The following is a 19,139-nucleotide window of genomic DNA, read 5'->3' as shown; positions in this document are numbered from 1 at the left end:
CCGCAGGCAGCCCTCACCACAGGGGACACCCCTACAACCCCTGACCATGCCCTGCAGGCAGCCCACATGGAAACATGCACTTGTGAGCCCCAACACATGTCCCCCCCACCAGTGATGGGCATCTGCCAACAGGCCCTGACTTATGTCCCCCCAACCCACCCCCATTGATGGCAACCTGCCAGCAGGCCCCGACTCATGTCCTCGCACCCCACCCCCATTGACGGCAATTGTGCCAGCAGGCCGCGACTCATGTCCCCTCACCCAACGTGCTGTCAGAATAGAGGCCCATGTCAGAAATGCCAACCCAAATCCCACCCCATGCCGCAGCACCCCAGTCCAAACAGACAACCATATATTGTACCCACTTCCCAATAAAAGCACCATGCCTTGACATTCAAGGAAGCACATGCATGCACCCAAAGACATGTCCAACAGAGCCACACAGTGGTGACACATGACAGAGGTAATGGACAGTGACACATGCACAAAACTAATGAGAGTAGACCACACCAATAACGAAGATTCGTGAAATGTATTAAAAAAGAAAACAAAATGACAAAATCAAAACCACACATGCAAATTAACAAGTTATCAAAGCAATACCAAAAAGAAAGGAACATCCAAATAAAAAATAAACATCCAAGACTTGGAAACTGAAAAGTGGTCCATTGCCAAAGTCCACAGAAATAAATACAAAATTGAAAACCATAAAAAACTATTACTCCATGGGATGAAAAAAAAGAAGGTATGTACATGTCCGGAACTATTCACAATGTACGTCACAAGGGTCCATGATCCCAAAAATAATGGAAACCTATCAAAAATCCTATCAAAAAAAGAACTGTATACAAAAAGGAGGAGCAAAGTCTGTGGACTCCAAATCATAAATTAAAAGAAAGGAAACCTATGCCTAAATAACTATGTACAAAGGCGGCGGGCTAGTCCGACGGCTCACTTACTGTTGTTCCATCCAGGGCATCATCGAACTCCACGTCGATGTTCTGGAGGTGGGCCTGTTCCCTGGTCTCAAGGTCTCACAGGGATGCAGCCATGGCATCCACCAACTCCCTGTGAGTTCCCTTGAGGCACTCAGCCCGCATGAAAGCCCGGTGTATGGAGTTCTCCCCCCTGACCATCATGAGCTGTGCCCTCTCTGCCCGCCGCCACTCTGCATCGATTTGCAGGCCCAACCACTGCCACACGGAAGACACTCCCAGTCCTGGGTCCTCCTGCACGCCAGCCGATACCTCCCCCTGGGATGTTGTTGGCCCCGAGCGATGATGCCTCCCACGCCGAGCCTGCTGCTGCCTCATAGCCAACTGCCTCTGCCACCACTATGGCTTCTGGGCTGATGGGATTCTCCGGTGCCGTCATGCGCGTGACCTACTTGATGATGCCTACACATCCTCCATTTGCTGGGGCCCAGTTGGTGGCATGACCACCCCTGCTGGACCTCTGGCTCCTGACAGTGGCAGGGATGTGCTTTCCACCAGCCTGGCCACAGGCTCAGCGGCATCTCCACAGGGGGCCCAGGTGATACATGGGTGGGAAGATGGCACGGAGGATGACTGGCACATAGGGGGTGCAGTTGAGGAGGGGGTCGTAAGAACATCCAGCACATGGAGGAACCCTGCACCAGTGACCTGTACTAGCAAGTCGAGGCGGCCACTCAGGTATACGAAATGACATGGGCCCTCATTACGACCCTGGCGGATTTTTTCCGCCATCGACGGACTTTCCGGCCATGGCGTAAAGTCCGTTTACGCCATGGCGGATGGTGGACTTACCGCCCCATTCCGAGGTCGGCGGGGCGGTAAGTCCCCATTGACCCATTTACCCTTCCCCATTCCCATTTCGGCCCCATAGGGTATAATGGGAGTGGGGAAGGAGTTAATTACGCCACCGTAAATTACGGTGGCGTAATTAACACCAAGGTCCCATAGCGCCATGGATTTTTACGCCCGCAAAAAGCGGGCGGAAAAATGACCATGGCGCTATGGGAACTCGTAGTTGGCGGTAAGGGGTCGGCGCAGCTAACGCTGGCCCAAACCCCTTACCGCCAGGGTCCTAATGAGGCCCATGCACTGTCCTGCCTAGAACCATGCACATCATCCCGAATACCACGCATTCGCGACGTCACTCCGACTAGGACAGGCTGCACGTGGTCACGGATTGCCACGTCTGCAGGGAGAGGACAGCCAGTTGTTGTAGACGCATCCCCTATCTGCGAATGGGCCTGGACAGAGGCATCCCTGCTGGTGTGGGATGATGCAGTCACAGGATCAGGGACAGGATTACACACAGGCACCTGGGCGGGGACCTGTGCTGCCTCCTGCCCCTGCCCCTGGACTGCTCCACTCGCACCAGTGGAACCACCCCCTGTAGGCCCCATGCGTGGAGCTGATAAAGCCTCCTCCTCAACTACACCCCCCACTAACCTGGATGACTCTGTGCCGTCTTCCTCAGTACGCCCCTGTGGGAGCTCAGCTGCCCCTTCTGCTGCCGAGGAGTCCACCTTCAACCTTGGCCTCTTGGACCTCCCCTCGATAGCTGCGAGCATGGATGCGGCACCAGACTCCTCACTCCCGGAAGATATTATAACCTGGGAGGGGAGCTGGGCCCTGCGTCTCAGGCTGGCGGTGGCATCTCTGCCGCTGGGCTCCACAGCACCGTCTCCGCCCTCTTCATTAATCAACGCTGCAGACAGGGAGAGACTGAACACAGGCATCAGGGCACCGCACAATGGTCTGCTACACACATAACAGTTGCACATGAGTGTCAGTGTCAGACATCACAGATGGCATCACACTCCCCAACACTCATGTCATTTGAACCCACACACATGCACAAATAAACTGGGATTGTGCAACAGGCAATTTCATCCATTCACATGAATGTGCATGTACATCCCAAAGGTGACAGGAAGTTACAAGCATCATGGTGCATGAGAATCACATGCACACATGCCACCACACCTACATGCCTATGGCCATCTCAGCCTCCTGTCACAGTGCAATCGTCACCAACTGTCTCACATCAGCCAATTGGGCCCCCCGCTGTGCATGTCACATGCATCCATGGCATCTCACAGTCACATACATACTTAACAGATGCAAGCACATGCACATCATGCAAGTAGATGGAGGTGGGAAGGACATCCAAGTGCCACACTACAAACATGACATAGCACACACCCAGACATGCAAACATGTGTGCATCAACGCATGCAGTTGTGCATCATGCATCGGAATACATACACCACTGATGTGCACCACACATGACTTGACACACATGCAGCATGGTCATGTCCCTGCACACACACATCCATTAATGGGCCATGTCACACATATGTCCAGGCTGCATACCTCTGCCACACCTCAACATGCACTGCTTGGAATGAGAATGCACGGACACTTACTGCTCGACTCCAGACGGGTCTGCCTCTCGAGGACCTGGTGGTGAAGCACTGGGCGAATATGTTCCAAGACCCTCATCTGGTCGATGGTAAGCTTGACCCGGCACCCCACTGCATCCACTGTGTCCAAGAGGCGCCAGGCCTTCCTGTGGGTCCTGGACTTGAAGTCCTCCCAGCGCTTCTGGACGTGTTTCAAGTCGCGGTTTGCCACCCCCGCTGCGTTGATGGCAACCATGATGTCCGACCAGATCCTCATCTGTCCTTCCTCGTCGGCACACATTCGTCTGAAGAGGGCATCATAATGCCCCAGGACTTGCTCCATCAGGATGCCAACTTCTCCGGCTGAGAAGCTGACAGCCCTCTGCCTCTCTGGCTGGGGATTGTCAGTGGTCCCAGATGGAGTTTACCCTGACATGGCAACCCCAGAGGCAGGTGTGGGTGGGCAACTGGGTCCTGGGGCTGGGCTGTGGAGTGATGGAACAGCAGTCGAGATTCTTCTTCTCCAGCAGAGGTGGTCGCAGCAACTGGACCCCTGCAGATGGCTGATGTGCAGGTACCAAATAGCAGGGCACGTGGGCAGCAGGCAGGCAGCAGCAGATGGCTCATGGGAGGCTGCTCAGGGCTCTGGTGGGCAGGAAAATGGCCTTTTGGGCAGGGGCGTGGTCTTCCATGTGTTGTAGCATGGCCAGCTTGATGCAGAGTGAATCCGCACATGAAAAACAGCACGTTTGTGTGAAAATCGATTAAAGTCCCTTAGCGCATAAGCGTGTACGTGACGTAATGCGCGCAGGCATTTCCCTCTGCACATGTTAATGTTCGAGCGGGTCTGCAGCGGGCTGTATGTGCTTTCCGTGGAGACTCACGCGTGTATTTTTCCTACTTTGGGGTTCACACAGGATTACTTCACAGCGGTTAGAGTGCCTACGCGTATTTCTTTTCAATGCAAGGCAGACAGTGAGCCGCGCATGCTATTGCATGCTATTTTTCCACTGCAGGTGCCTCTGTTTGTCGTGTACCCCATTTATTGAGGTCATAGTAGCCCACGTGTTAATCGCGTATGCTTTTTTGTGTTCCTGGGTGCCACAGCGTACTTCGTGAGTTTTTTTTACATGCACGTGGGCTACAGGCGTTGCGTATATGTTTTTCTTGTATTTTTGTGGTGCCTGAGCATTGTGTGACCCGTCATTTATCCCCAGGGTCCACAGGCAGTCTTGAAGGAGCACAGGGGTGCATCTACCATCACGTACCCTGCCCCCTTCACCCCAATTGCCCAGGACAATTGTTCAGTGCACCTCCCATTGGTTACATCCGTGCCATGGTTGGGAGACTACCAAAGGTTAAGGGGGGCTCAGCTGTGTGTCCTGCCAGTGTTGGGAGTGGTCGGGCACGTGGCTGGGGTGAGCAGGGAGTACGTGGAGTCCAGGGTGGCCAGGGTGGTCATAGAGGGGGAAGAGGCAGGGGTGCACCACAGGGGCAGGATGTCCAGCCACATGCTGGTGCAGCCATGCCACCACACCCTGTGGCTCCAGGTGATGCTGCTGTTACATCCGATCGTGGCACCCTTGCGACCCGACAGTCAGTAGCATGTGCTGACATGGGCCCACCGGTAGTGGTAACTGCAGGTGCAGCTGTGGCGACCACCACACAGCCCGCAAGTTCTGCCCTCACGGGACATCAGGCACCCACCAGAGTTACTCGTAATATGGCGGTACGGTATGGATGGTGCCAATGACGTACCAGCACTGTCCATGGCCTACCGCCATACTCATGATGTCCCCCTTTGTATGTGTGGGAAATTTTTGCCAAGTGAGTTTATCAGGTTCCATGTCAGGTGTGACTGTCTCGTGCCTCTTTACATTTTTCACATTGCACTTAATGACGATAGTGTCATGTGTTGTGCATTTGGTTGGCTGTTTAGCTGTTGCATGCCATAGCATGGCATGGAGGACAGGGATCATGGGGGTTGGGAGGGTTTGGGTGACATACCAGTGATTTTCATGGTCTGTTTTGCAGGTGGGTTGTGGGATATGCACCTTGCATGTGTTCCTTTTGGTCACACGGGATTGGGTATGTTTAAGTAGCTAGGGATGCACACAATGTCACACTTCCGTGGAAACATTCTCATCGATTGTCACCTGGTATGGGCCAGGCCTGTGTGCACTCCACAGGAGTGGGAGTTTAGGTGAAATATGTGGCCACAAGCTGGGTCCGGGCTGCTTCGCCACGTGCCCTTTCCCCTCCCATGTGCAGCATCTGTGCGTATGGTTGGGGATGTGGGGGCGCCACCATTTCCACCGGTACGCCCCACTGTGTTGCAACTTTGTGCAGGACACATGCTGCCACAATGATCCTGCACACTGCTGGGGGTGCATATAGTAGCTGCCCGTCAGAGCAGTCTAGGGAGCAGAAGCGTGACTTGAGCACTCTGAATGTGTGCTCCACTATGGCCCTGGTTGCAATATGGGCTGCGTTGTATCTTACCTGGGGTGGTGTGGTGGGGTTCCGTATTGGCGTCATCATGTGGGTGCTCAGAGGGTAGGCACTGTCCCCTGGGGAGGTGATGATGGTTGCCATTATGTTTGTTTGTTTGTTTGTTTGTTTGTTTGTTTGTTTGTTTTATTACTTGTATTGCGCACCAGACCCAAGGGTATCAGGGCGCATTGCATAAGACAGCTTGCTTGCTTACAGAACGTACAATTACATAGTTAGAATTACATGGACAGGAATACAATCTGGGATAGGATGACATTGTATAGTGAGGATAAGAATAAGATACTATATACAATTCTAGTAAATATTATTACAGAAAGGACATTAGGAAATGTACTTTTACATAATGCAGGATATAAATAGGATACTAATAGGATTGTAAACAATCACACTGCGCCACACCATAAGATTCAAAATGTACAGTTGTACAGTGTTTAATTAGAATTCAGTTCAGATTGACATGTGTTTCCAATCGTTTTAGCAAGTCTTTTACTGTGGGATGCAGGGCAATGCATCCATACTCAAACAAGTAACTTATGCTGCGTACCCATAACTTGACTTGTGATAGCAAGCGCTATGACTCTCTGTGGCTTCTGTTGCCCATTCTTCTTTCTTTTTTATAAACAGGATACAATTTATATGTTATGTACAGGTCATGGTAGCACATTATTATATACAATGGTAAAGCAGGAGGTCAAGTGGAGTCATATGCCAGATTACTGGTCTGAGTCTTTGAGCCAACTTATGGGGTTCTGCTGGTATTGTGGGTAAGATTGAACTTTACGCAGAGAAGTGGCTAAAGAGTTCCACAATTGGGCTGCCTTAACCGGGAAGCTGTCTCCCCCATCTCTAGAGAGTTAAAATCTTGGGACCAGGAGGCAAATGGTATTTGATAATCTGGTGGGTCTTATAGAAGTTTTTCTAGTGATTCTCTCAGTAAGGTAACAGGGTGCCACATTATTTAGGCATTTGTATGTGAGAGATGCCACTTCCAACTGGATTTTATCCTGCGTAGATAACCAGTTGTTAGTTCTCCTTGTTTCAGAGATGTGAACTCTCTTGGAAATACCGAGTGCATCTCTAAGAGCATTGTTCTGAAGGTGCTGGATTTTCTTAATGATTTCTTTGTTTGCCCCACAGTATAGAGAGTTACAGTAATCCAGCTTCGACAGAACAAGAGCTCTTTCCAGGGTAATACAACTATTGTTGGACAGGAAGGGTTTACTTGCTCTGATTAATTTGCAGGTGTATGCTGTGGCAGATGCCATTGTATTGGCCTGTTTCTTGAAGGAGAGGGTGGAGTCTAGTTGGGTTTGTGTATTTGTCTGTGTGTGACATGCATGCAAGTGCACAGACATTTCTACTCACCGATGAGCCATGTGTTGCCATGCTTCCCAGCTTCCAGGAACTGGCTCAGTGTGGACATTCTGTATATGAAACTGTCATGGGTAGACCCACGATAGTTTGCATAGACAGAGGTGATGAGTCCCAGGGCATCGCATGCAACCTGTACATTGATGGAATGCCAGTGCTTGTGGTTTTGATAGATGTTCTCCGTGGCCCTAGGTGGACGTAGGGTCACATGTGTGCAATCTATGGCACCAAGCACTTTGGGGAAGTGTGCCACCCTGTAAAAGTCCTGGACCAATGCTTGCCTTTCTGCAGGTGTTCTGGGCATGTATATGTGCCTGCGGACTGAGGGGCGCGCAGTCATGATTGCCAACATCTGGTGTAGGCGGCGTGACTGCATGGCCTGTGAGACGCCCCCAACCATGGCAGTTGTCGGATAAAATTAGCCAGTGGCTGAAAAACGCAGTACATTGAGCACCTTTTCCAAGGGGCTCAGTGCTTGGGAGCACAAGGTGGGTGATGTGAGGTCATCCTCCCACTCAGTGATCAGGTCTAGGATGGTATGAGGTGGAAACCTATACCTGCCATAGACCTGGTCATTAGGCATCCCAAAAAGGCTGGTCCTGGGCAAAGAAATGCAGGGCCTGGCTATTCTCCTCCTCCATCGGTGTCCCACGATCACTGCAGTGAGAAATGGGACATTCATTGTAGCTGTATATGTGTGTTTGTTGTTTGCGTGCACTTTCTATACTACGCGGGGACTCTTCCACCTGCTTTCGTGTGGCGGACGTTTTTACGCCTGTGCGTGTGTTTTGGTGTGCGCAGGTTTTCCATTTTTGATTCCATGAATACGTGTTGTTCGCGAGCGTGTGTGCGTTCCATGTATTTCCCAGCAGTATTTGGCCAGTCACGTCCTCATTTTCATGCATTGTTCCCCATTCTGCATGTTCCGCCCCCTTTTTGGTGTGTGCGCTACACATTGTGCGCATCATGCACAGCGTTCGGGATGTCGCAGTGACGTGTAAGGTGGGCGCGGATTAGGCGCAGCTCCCAGGAAAAACATGCGCACAGACTTCCATGAATCGCTTGCATGCGATTCGCACGCGTGCACTGGATTTTTCTCACTTGCGCCACCGATTTCGGCACACAATTGTTCCATGAATCGGCCCCTACGTTTGGAACAACATTACTGCGTGTTCTGCATTGTTTCTGTTTGCATAATCATCGGGTCATTGGGAAAAAAAATCCATACAGGTTTACTAAAACCCTACTGAAAGTATGGAAGTTTAAGTTTGACAGTATGTTTCTTTGAAGTGTGCAATACTTAAGGGAATGTTTAAAATGCACAGATAAGTGTATTTGTTGTTACAAGCAGTGTTGGAGTAACAAGAATCGTGATGGTGTATTTGCAATGAATTGTAATGAAGGGTATTTTTGAAGTAGTTAGATACCTGTTGGCATATTCTAACTGTTTTGCTTTTCAAAAGTCCAGTTGTACTCTTTTTTAGAGGTATTTTTGAAGTACTTAGATACCTGTTGGCGTATTGAAACTGCGTGGCATTAAAAAAAGCAGCATTGCAGTAGTATAGAGGTAGTTAGATACCATTTGGCATATTCTGACTGGTGATAGTTTTATAGTTCTGAAGGGTATTTTTGAAGCAGTTAGATTTCTGTTGATGTATTTTAACTATTTTGCTATTAAATGGTAGTGTTCCAGTATTATGGATGCAGTTAGATACCAGTTAGCGTATTCTAACTGTTGATACTTTTACAGGTCAGTGACTAAATTTAGGTTTAAGGAATATTAAGTAGGCAGTTGATAGATTTGCTGATAATCTCAGTTTTAGAGAAACCGAAGTGTTGTTGCATTCAAACCAACCACTTCTTTTTTTAAATGTATGCAGTATAGTGACCTTCAGTGGTTGTGGCACCAGTGTGGTAGATTATACCTACGGCTGTAAAGGTTTTCCTGCCAAGAGATACTTGCAGGTTTGTGAAGCTAGTAAGCTTGCAGTTGGTTTTGGTACCATCAGTGTTGTACCGCAAAAGCATTAGCATCAGATATTAGCTATTTGAGTTTATGTGCATGGTGGAATGAGTGTCTGAATTGCAAAAAGTGCATAATATGCCATGATTTGCATTTTGCAACAGCTGATGAAATGGTATGGATTCACAATTTGGTATAGATACATACAAAAATCATTCATTAGGGATGTGCTCTTGTTAAACATGGTTGCAAACAGTGCATGTATGTTTACACATGCATGAAATTTGAAAGATTTCATATATGGGCATGTTTTTGGTTTCCAGTACTTGCATTAAGTACATTCAAAATTCTTTTGGATCTTCCTGTGTGATTCTCGTGAATTTGACTATTCCTCTACAGTAGTCCAATTGTTGCCTTATTCCTGAGACAATGTAATGTTGTTAGGATTATTTGTGGCATTTCTATGAAGGATGAGCATTTGCACACACAATTGGTCTGAGCAGTTCAAGTACATGTTTTGAACAATTGGTGACAACTGGAACAGAAGATTGATTGTTACATTTGCATAGCAATTTACACCGGTTGTGTTGAAAAATGTAAATGGACCAGATAGTTCTGTCTTTGTGTTATTTGTGGACCTTCACTTGTTTTTTTTAGAAGAAATATTTATCTTTCTATCTGCTGATGGATGTGTAGTTGTGTTTGCAATAGATAGTATTGTGGTTGTACTGCTTGATGGAGTAGCAGTTGTTTTTTTTGTTTCTTTTGTGGTATTGTTGGGAGATCTCTTATGAGTTGTTTTTGCATTCATTTTCTTTTTAAAACTTGACCTTTTTGAGGAAAAGGGTACATATCTAGATGGGGTGTGTAGAGTGCAGGTAGTCTGTTGTACTCTATGATGCAAGGAATGTCAGCCTTGACTTTGTTAGCATCGAAAATGACTAGGAATAGTCCTTCGAGTGTGTATAGATGTGAAAGTGCTACATAGCTCATACCTTCTTTAAAGACTGTTCTGCCAATGTCAATCAATGCCTCTTTTAGGGTTAGACCTTGTGATTTGTGAATAGTGACTGCCTAAGCAAGAGACAGAGAAAATTGCTCTCTATGTACATACATGTTATTGAAAAGAAAGATTCATGCTGTTAAGCATCATATACTTTTAACTTCTGAAAGTTTGTCAAAGTGGATGTTGACAAACTGAATGTTGTTGTCATGTGGATACATCTGGAAGCCAACACTGGTGCCAATTGCTGCATTGACTAAACCTTGCTCTATGTCAAGGTTACGTTTAAGAATTACTCTGCAGTTTAGACACAGCATTCATATTTTCTCCAATCCAGATGTGTTTGAGATAGATTTTTCAAAGCTATTTAGTTGTGCCGTTGCTTGTTGACACATAGGGAGTGTCATGCTGTGTACTTCCAGTTTGTCTGTGGAGCTAATATGCAATATTATTTGCATTTCTTTTTTTAACATTGTCTTGAATTGATTACAGCTTGCTAGGGTTGGCATTAAGGACATGCATTTTACTTTTTTTGTGCTAATTGTTCCATGACATCAGGAGCAGATGTATTATGCCCATATAGCTCATGGATTAGTCTAATATTTAAGATGGATTGTGTATCTTTAGAAAGAAGACCAGTTCTACTGCTTTTTAAAATGTTAGCATCATTGAACTCGGCAGACTGATACATATTTTGAGTTAGTTCTCTGTATTGGACATGTTGCCAGAGATTTACATTTCCATGCTGCCAAGTGAGTTGCAGCACTGTTTGTGTCCTAAGGTTTTAAAAATAAGTTCAACTTTCACTGGTGTTAACTATAGGAGATCTCCAAAAACAATAACGTCTTTTCCTCCAAAGATTTCTTCGTAGTCCATTTTTAGGGCTTCTTACAATCTGAGGTGAATTAAAGCCAACATAAGGTTGGAAACCATGCTTACCTCATCTATTAGAAGCATGCTCATTTGTTTGAGAATTCTGCATCCTTTAGTAGTAGCTTCTGCTGATAGTTTGTAGTATTCTAATTTATTTGGGTGTTCTACTGGAAGGAGCAGTGGTCAGTGTAACATCTTCTATGTTGTAGACAGCTAAACCTGTGGGGGCTGTTACAACAGCTGAAAGGTTTTAGTTTTTTAAGTTTTGTAGGAATTTGCTGATGATTTTTATTAAGAATGTTTTTCCAGAACCAGCTTCACCACTTACATCGAGGAACAGAGGTTTATCATTTTGACAGCAAAACGTTTTATTTTCAAACCATGTTCAATTTCAGCACTGACAAGTCTTCTTCCGATTGTTTATATTGATACATGTTATTTTCTACTTCAGTCATGGCTATTTCTGCCTCATTTAGAATGAGTGGTTCTCCAAGTGGTTCTTGGCTTCCTGTAAGAGAAGGTTGACTGCCCTCAGGAGGGTCTACATCTAGTTGTGCTTGAATTTCTTCCTCTTGTTGGCGTTCATTGTCCACATCTTTTTTGTATTGCATGACATTGACATTTGTTATGCTGCTTTCATTTGCACTGAATGCAGCTTCAAATGAGTATTGGTTACCTAATAATTCTTCTTCTTTTCTCCATGGTTTAAATAGTTGCAGTAGGGCCATGTAATAAAGTTCTCTATGTTGAGAAGTTTTAAATGATAATTGTATATAATTAATTAGGCTAGGTTTGCTAAGCTTGAAGAGGCTTCCTTACCAAGTTGAGACAATATGTTTTCCAGCTCTTTCATCTGGTTTGACATTATTTTTGTAGGAGTCATTTTGGGCTATGTGGTATAGGCACATGTTTTCCAAAGCAGTACTTCTGTTTGTGTAGTATATGTCTAATACATTTTCTTTTAATTCCTGGCTGTTGGGACCATTTGTGGCTATTGTTTCTATGTTTTGGTAGGATTTCAGCACTCTTTTTCTTGATGCTGCTGGACCAAGGCTTAGCCAGACTATGTCTTCAGAATTGCCATATAGGTCAGTGCTTGTTAAACGGTCTGCAGCTTCATAGCATATGCATTCTATATGGGAGAGCATTTTTATGCCAAAGCTGTACAATTTTTGTGACAGTGTTTTGTCAGATGATATGTCATCCCATATGTCTTTTAGCTCTGTTTTCTCAGCTTTGGTGAGATGGGCTGTTACATATCTTGCAATAGCAGTGGAATTATCTGCAATATATTCTATATCTATGTTTGCATTCAACAAGAGGGCAATGATTGCATTGTAATCATAGAAGTACTTTGAAGCTTTGTTTCTTTTCACACTCTGTCTAACAGAAGCCTCAAGCTGATTAGTTGTCCTTTTGTTGAAACTGGTCTAGGGAAACCGAAGCAGCATTTAGTGTAGTATTTACCTTTGTTTTTATACCTAAATTGACAGTATTTGCCACACTTATGTTTTTGGAAACATAGAATGTGTGTAAGTAGGTCAGTATGTGTGGTTTCTGAAGGGATGTTGCAGGAAATGTACTTGTGAATAAACTGCAAAACAGTGGCATCATTGTCATGAGCAATTTTAAGAGCATCTTTCATCCACAACAGCATGTGGATGTGTGGTGCTCCTCTGGATTGATAGTCTTTCCTCCAAAAGAAGTGTTAGACTTCTCCGAGTGGAGGGGTACTTTTATTGCAGATGAAGTGCAGCCTGGCAATAAAGTGAAGGAGAAAGTATCTTGAAACCTTTTTAGGGTCAAGAGAACAGAGTTCTCCTGGTGTTTTTATGTCTATTCCTTCTTTATTTTGGTTTCCTATGTCTAAGAAGTTGTGCAAGTCATGCCATGTATATTCTGCACAAGTTAAAATAACAAACCATGTCAGTGGGCCGAGGTTCCTTAGTATACACCGTACATCAGCTTGATGTTTAAAACAGTATTCTTTTGTACCACGCATGTTTGGCAAGAGATTTGTCATACTTGACTGCAAAACTTCATCTTTGTCTTTTATCTTTTGAAGCAGTTGGGTAGAAAACATGGTTAAAAAATTAGAGCCTGCTTTTAATGTGTGTGCAACACTGCAACATAGAGTTGCTAATTCACTTTTGAACAGGAGGTGGAATATGTATTCTACATTTTGTCTGTGCGATGTCCTCGCTTGTCATAGCGGGCCTGCTGCGCTAAAGAAAACTTAGGACACGGAGCGTTTCAAATACACGTCCTCTTTATTCTCTTCCTTCCCCGAACTCCCCGATCCCGCCCCCCGTTACATCACTTCCCTTCTACGTTCCCTCCTGCCCCCGCGTTACTAAGGGAACGTCAACATGACATATCCCCCCTTTTTAAACGGACGAGAGTCCGGTGGGCTTCTAGTCCATTTCCTCTATCCATCGACGAGGTCTGTTCCGAACCCTCTGTGGACGGGCCTGACTTCCCGCCCTGGGACTTTCTCTTTCCAGCTCTGTGTCTTCTGAGTCCCACTGATCAGCATGGTAGGAGTCGTCCGACTCATAGTCTAGATGCATCTGCACCCTGCCGCTTAGCCTCCTGGCTCCACTGGGCGGAAGCTCTTTGAAGTGAGATGAGTTTCTCGTGACGGATCCCTCGGGCCCTTGGGCTGTGATCATAGACCCCTTTTTCTGTCCTTTAGGATCATGTGATCTTCTGACCTGGCGAGTATGTCTTTTACTTGTAGTAGTCATTCCACGTCCTCCTGTACCTTACCGCCGGCAGCTCTCCCCTTTTCTTTTGCTCTTCGCTACTGTCCTGACTCCAGACCTTCACAAATGATGCGGCACGCTGGATCATTTTCCGTTTCCCTGGCTAGTGTTTCCATGTTGATTCCCTCCGGGGCGGCCCGGTGTACCAGATATCGTAAGTATCTGTCAGCCACGGATGGTTCTGGGGCACTTTCTCCTCTTGGCCTCCTGGATAGCAAATCAGCCGGGTTTTCACCTTTCCCAGGTCTGTGGACGATTTCGAAAGCATAGTCTTGAAGTCTCAGACCCCATCAGGCGTTTCGCGGGGGCATCTTGGCCTGCGGGTTGCCATATAGGAACAGGAGTGCCTGATGGTCGGTGACAACTTGAAAGGGTTTGTCATAAAGGAATAGATGGAAGTGTTCACACGCCCATACTACAGCAAGCCCCTCCTTTTCCGCTTGAGAATACGCTGTTTCTGTGGAGGACAGGTTGCGGCTGCCGTAGGCTACTACGTGTTTCCTTGACGGGTCTTTCGGGTCCTTTTGTGCCAATATCGCACCCAGTCCAACCGGGCTGGCGTCAACCGTGAGTTCCGTCTGTCTGCTTGGGTCGTAGTAGGACATGTTTTCTGCTTTGGCTACTATTTCCCTTATTAGTTTGAATGCCTTTTGGCACTCTTGTGTCCACTCAAACTTGGTGTCCTGATGTGTCAGTTGTCTGAGTGGCTCGCTGACCGACGCAAAATCTCTAATGTATCGGCTACAATAACTGGCGAGACCCAAGAATGATCGAAGCTCTGACACATTGGCGGGGGCTGCCGTGTCGTTGAGTGCTGCCACTTTGTCCAGGTTCGGGGTCATACCTGCTTCAGAGAAGATGCGTCCAAAGAATTTCAGTGTGTTCTTCCGAAATTTGCATTTTTCTCTGTTAAGTGTGAGATTGGCATCATGTAGCGCTTTGCACACCAGCATCAGGGTCTCATCATGCTTGTTAGCGTCTGTTCCGAATACCAGGATGTCATCCGAATAATTTAAACAGTTCGGAATGTGCTTTATAATGTTGTGGACCTCAGCCTGGAATGTTTCTGCGGCCGACGACACCCCAAAGCTTAGTCTCTTGTATCTGAAGAGACCAACATGGGTGACAAACGTTGTGATGTTTCTGCTGTCTGGGTGTATGACTAGTTGATGGTATCCCTTCTGGAGGTCTAGTTTGGAGAACACTTTCGCTCCATTCAGCAAATGTATCATGTCTGTGATTCTTGGTGCCGGGTGTCTTTCCCTTTTGATTGCCTGATTCGGGCGTTGCATGTCTACACATAGTCTTATGGCCTCCGAGCCTTTCTTGGGAACCGGGACAATCAGTGAGACCCATGTTGTGGGACCAGTGGCCCTCTCGATGATGTCTTGTTCGAGTAGCTTTTTGAGCTCATCCTCCACTTTTTTTTAATGTTAACTGGGATCCCTCGATATGGCTGTGCTACGGGGCGAATGGAATCGTCCACATGAAGCCGTATTTGTCTGTTGCAAAGCTTCCCTATTCCTTTGTAGATTTTGGGGTATAGGTTGTTCACCATTTCAATGGGGTCTAAATATTTGTGCACCATGATGTTGTACAAAATGTGAATGAGGCCCATGTCCGCGGCTGCCTTAAAACTAAGGACGCAACCACTGTCAGTCTCGGTGGCTAGTACGTGTATGGGTACCTTCATTTCATGGCCCTTGTACCTGCAGAGGCCATTGAATTGTCCCAAGCATTTCAGAGGTGTCTTGGCCCCAAATGCATAAATGTTCACGGTTGCCGGGTGTAATTTGGGTTTTTGAGGGAGATCGTTGTAAATCATTTCGCTTACCACATTGACGGTGGCACCAGTGTCTATGAGAAATTCGGTGGGCTTTTCTTGAAGTTTAATGATGAGCGTTGGGCTGTGGGCGGTTGCTGTGGGGTTTCCTAGTGCATATACGTATGCTTTCCTCTTCTGATCGCTCCCTGATGAGCTGAGGTCAGAATCTGTGGGGGACTGTTCCACCAGGTATCGCACGTGTTGGCGGGACCGGTGGCCCGTTCATGGACGCATGGCTTGCCTTCTCCTTTCCCTTCTTCTTTGCCGGTCTTCTCCTGACTCTCTGTCTTGCTGATCCCCTGTCGGTTGATTTGGGGTGGTCCCTGTGGCTGGGATCTGATTGTTGCCTGTGGACCCTCCGTGTCTGCTTCTTGGGCGGGAGGTGTTTTCCCTGGGTCTGTCTCTACCTCTGTCGCGGTACAGTCTGCACACCGCCTTGAAGTGACCCTCTTCGCCGCACGAGGTACACCTTTGGCCTATGGCTGGACATGTACCCTCATGTGGATATTCGAAGCCACATTTATAGCAGAAGAGTTCTTCGGGTTTTCTTTCCATTTGCAGTTGTTGACGTTCTCCCCTATGGTGGTGTTGCCGAAACTTTCGACCTGGGAGTCAATGGCTCTCTCTACCCTCGCCAGTGCTAGAATTTCCTCCAGCGTGCGAGATTTCTGCAGCAGCTTTCGTCGAAAAGTCTGTGATTCGCATCCCGAGATGATTTGCGATCTTAGTGCTTCGGTATTTGAATAATTGGCAAAGTCACAGTGCTTTAGTTTGGTGCATAGTCGCATCACATAGGCGTCCATGGACTCCCCTTTGATCTGCTTGGTGCTATGGAATAGATGTCTTTCGTAATTTACATTGGTATGGGGTGCAAAATATGCCGCTAGTGCTTCTTTGAGGCCTTGGATCGAGTCTATGGAATCCTGTGGCATTTCATCGATTATGTCTCGGGTTGCAGGGCCTACGGCTAGTTTTAGCAGACATACCTGTCGTGCATCTGCAACTGGGCCTGTAGCTCCCATGTACAGGTCGAAGTCTCTGATCCATTTGGTCCACCGAGGGCCCATGTTGCTGGTGTCGATTACGTCAAATGCTCCCGGCATTTGGGCGGCCAACGTGTCTGGCAGTTGGTAGGGCACATGATCTGGTGCGGGTGTTCCCTGCCCTGGGGGCGCGATCGCCTGTACCTGCCCCCCTTGGCCATCGTCTTGTCCCGACGGTGGTGGTTGGGTTTCTGTTCTGTTGCCGCCTCTGGCCCTCGCTTGTGTGGCGTATCTTTGGGAGGGCCGGTCAGACCTTGCTTCTAGGGCGTGGCCCCGCCTTCTGTCGGTGTGGGACGGCCACCTCACAGGGCATGAGCACCGGCTGCAGAGAGGGGGGGCACCCTGCTCAAGTTCCTTCAGGGGAGGGGCCTTAGGCACTCCTCGCGGCACCCTGTGAGCTCCGTGATGGCCTACAGCGCCTTCCTCCTAGCTTTGTGTGCCTGGGGCCCTCCGCGGGCTTCCTGAGCCTGCGTTGCCGCATGGCGTTTCTCCGGGCATGGGTGTTCGGCGCGGATGTCGGGCCTCGCCCGAGGCACTGGCGCGTCGCTGTGGGCGTGTCCTCACCGCCGCGGCCCGGGCCGCGCGTAGATTACGCTAGCTGTCAGGGCCCGCTGTTGCGAGCTTCTTTGCTGCGTTCGGCGGGGGCGGGTTGCTGCGGGCTCCAAGGAGCATTGCCCTGCCCCCGATCCCATCCTCGTCGCCATTGCGATGTCCTCGCTTGTCATAGCGAGCCTGCTGCGGTAAAGAAAACTCAGGACACGGAGCGTTTCAAATACACGTCCTCTTTATTCTCTTCCTTCCCCGAACTCCCCGATCCCGCCCCCTGTTACATCACTTCCCTTCTACGTTCCCTCCCGCCCCCGCGTTACTAAGGGAACGTCAACATGACAGTCTGACTCTGGGGTTTTCAGAATACATTTGTTAAGAGCAATATCCAGATGCAGTTAATTGTGTGGATCTTTCATCATATCTTCCTCCTTTTCCTGTAGGAAAGATTAGAGGAAAGGAAAGTGCTTCTACACATTTCTCCCATATGCTGATTGGAGATCCTTTGGCTTGACGCATTTGATATGTTTCTAATGCTTCATCTATGGTGTCTTTGGAATGTAGTGGGTGACTTGTATACTGGTCCAAAATATTGGCTGCATTAATAGGATCTACATGTTCAAATTGGCCAGTTGCTGATGAATCCTGAATTATTTGGGTGGTTTCTCTTAAGTTCTCTTCTATATTTATATCGCTGTAGTATTAATTGTTTTCTTTTAGATGTTGTAGGGCTTTTCTAACTTTGTTTAAGTCTACTAGTTGTTGCCGATTTTCTTTGTCTTTTGTTGGTACACCATTAACTAGGATAATCAAAGATTGATCTATTGGCTGTTGCACTCCTAGAGTTTCTTAATTTTTGTTAAGATCTAATGGCAAATTTACTACTTTGCCACAAATGCATTTTAATAATTGTGAAGGAGGCAATTTGGCTGGTTTGTGTTAAAGGCATTATAGCTTGAAATGGGTGTACTGGTTGGATTATAATGCTCTCATACAAATTAAGTTGTTGGAGAGCTTTTGGAAGTGGTAATATTTCCAAGTTATTACTGACAACTCATGATTGCATTTGGTTATTATCAAGCTTTGTATTGCACTAAGTATTGAGGGGTCACTTATTTTGTATTTATTTTCTGTTTTAAGATATTGTCGGTATCGAGGGGTTCTGAGTCTTGGCTCACCTGTTTGGTCTTGGGTGTCTTTTATTTTGTGGTGGTGGATTTCTTCTTTTTCTTTGGAGTCTGAGTTTCATGGAGAAAAGGGCGAGTCGCCCCTGATGGCACCCTGCTGGCTCAGAGACCAGACAGGCTAGCACACGGGGCCACTGCCCAGAAATGAAGGTATCCTGTGAAGATCCGTTCCAGGGAGGAATCCAGGAATGTCGGAAGCCAGGAAGGAACAGCACTGCTATGCAGACCAGCAGCAGGAATCACGTGGCCAAGAGGGTGGCACAGATATAAGCAATATACAGGTAGCAGAACTCTGATAAGGGTACAGAGTTGCCAGAAACATGCAGCAGTTAAGAGGTAAACAAGTAGCAAACACAAGGCACAAGGAAGAGGCCACGCAAAGCTAGAGTGAAACCAGGAAGGAACAGGGAGAGGAGATGGAACAACCAGGAATGAACAAAGGCAAAAACACGGTTAGCGCTGAGAACGGCTGAGCTGATAACCGAATGTTGAGATGCGCCGGTTCGAGGGAGAGTGGCGCTTATCAGATCATGTTGTGTACCCAATCCTGGAACACTCGACCGCAGTATTAAGAGTCCCAGAAGCGGCGGCCATGTTGGCAGGAAGACGATGCCGACATGTCCAGGTCGACCAGATGGGATGTAACCAATGAATC

Source organism: Ambystoma mexicanum, chromosome 6p (assembly GCF_040938575.1).
Source record: "Ambystoma mexicanum isolate Mex_15411 chromosome 6p, UKY_AmexF1_1, whole genome shotgun sequence".
In the NCBI taxonomy this organism is placed as follows: domain Eukaryota; kingdom Metazoa; phylum Chordata; class Amphibia; order Caudata; family Ambystomatidae; genus Ambystoma; species Ambystoma mexicanum.
Note: the sequence above shows the minus strand (reverse complement) of the source record.